Source organism: Terrapene carolina, unplaced genomic scaffold (genome assembly GCF_002925995.2).
Source record: "Terrapene carolina triunguis isolate 2854851 unplaced genomic scaffold, T_m_triunguis-2.0 Scaffold194, whole genome shotgun sequence".
NCBI lineage: Eukaryota > Metazoa > Chordata > Testudines > Emydidae > Terrapene > Terrapene triunguis.
This window is the reverse complement of record NW_020664545.1, coordinates 12157078-12158801: the sequence shown is the minus strand read 5'-3', so window position 1 is coordinate 12158801 and position 1724 is coordinate 12157078. Positions and strand designations below refer to the sequence as shown.

General features: G+C 41.1%; 1 protein-coding gene across 1 annotated transcript in view; it reads right to left on the bottom strand.

Annotated features, from left to right (window-relative positions):
• Nucleotides 1–1724, bottom strand: part of LOC112119638 (unconventional myosin-Vb-like) — a 46650-nt gene that overhangs the window by 19341 nt on the left and 25585 nt on the right. The gene's annotated exons all lie outside the window — the stretch shown is intronic.

Below are 1724 nucleotides of genomic sequence, written 5' to 3'. Positions count from 1 at the left end.
GGGGAAGAAAAGAGAGAAGGGTTGCTAGAGACTGGTGCTGGAATAATTTTTCCAGTGTGGGGGTATTTAGTACTACTACTCCAAGGCAGTTCCAGAACGTTTCTATTTCAGAAGGTTGAAAAAGCTACTAGGGGGGAAGCTGTTCTAGACTTGATTTTAACAAATAGGGAGGAACTCGTTGAGAATTTGAAAGTAGAAGGCAGCTTGGGTGAAAGTGATCATGAAATCATAGAGTTTGCAATTCTAAGGAAGGGTAGAAGGGAGAACAGCAAAATAGAGACAATGGATTTCAGGAAGGCGGATTTTGGTAAGCTCAGAGAGCTGATAGGTAAGGTCCCATGGGAATCAAGACTGAGGGGAAAAACAACTGAGGAGAGCTGGCAGTTTTTCAAAGGGACACTATTAAGGGCCCAAAAGCAAGCTATTCCGCTGGTTAGGAAAGATAGAAAATGTGGCAAAAGACCACCTTGGCTTAACCACGAGATCTTGCATGATCTAAAAAATAAAAAGGAGTCATATAAAAAATGGAAACTAGGACAGATTACAAAGGATGAATATAGGCAAACAACACAGGAATGCAGGGGCAAGATTAGAAAGGCAAAGGCACAAAATGAGCTCAAACTAGCTACGGGAATAAAGGGGAACAAGAAGACTTTTTATCAATACATTAGAAGCAAGAGGAAGACCAAAGACAGGGTAGGCCCACTGCTTAGTGAAGAGGGAGAAACAGTAACAGGAAACTTGGAAATGGCAGAGATGCTTAATGACTTCTTTGTTTCGGTCTTCACCGAGAAGTCTGAAGGAATGCCTAACCTAGTGAATGCTAATGGGAAGGGGGTAGGTTTAGCAGATAAAATAAAAAAAGAACAAGTTAAAAATCACTTAGAAAAGTTAGATGCCTGCAAGTCACCAGGGCCTGATGAAATGCATCCTAGAATACTCAAGGAGCTAATAGAGGAGGTATCTGAGCCTCTAGCTATTATCTTTGGAAAATCATGGGAGACGGGAGAGATTCCAGAAGACTGGAAAAGGGCAAATATAGTGCCCATCTATAAAAAGGGAAATAAAAACAACCCAGGAAACTACAGACCAGTTAGTTTAACTTCTGTGCCAGGGAAGATAATGGAGCAAGTAATTAAGGAAATCATCTGCAAACACTTGGAAGGTGGTAAGGTGATAGGGAACAGCCAGCATGGATTTGTAAAGAACAAATCATGTCAAACCAATCTGATAGCTTTCTTCGATAGGATAACGAGTCTTGTGGATAAGGGAGAAGCTGTGGATGTGGTATACCTAGACTTTAGTAAGGCATTTGATACGGTCTCGCATGATATTCTTATCGATAAACTAGGCAAATACAATTTAGATGGGGCTACTATAAGGTGGGTGCATAACTGGCTGGATAACCGTACTCAGAGAGTTGTTATTAATGGTTCCCAATCCTGCTGGAAAGGCATAACGAGTGGGGTTCCGCAGGGGTCTGTTTTGGGACCGGCTCTGTTCAATATCTTCATTAACGACTTAGATATTGGTATAGAAAGTACACTTATTAAGTTTGCGGATGATACCAAACTGGGAGGGATTGCAACTGCTTTGGAGGACAGGGTCATAATTCAAAATGATCTGGACAAATTGGAGAAATGGTCTGAGTTAAACAGGATGAAGTTTAACAAAGACAAATGCAAAGTGCTCCACTTAGGAAGAAAAAATCAGTTTCACACATA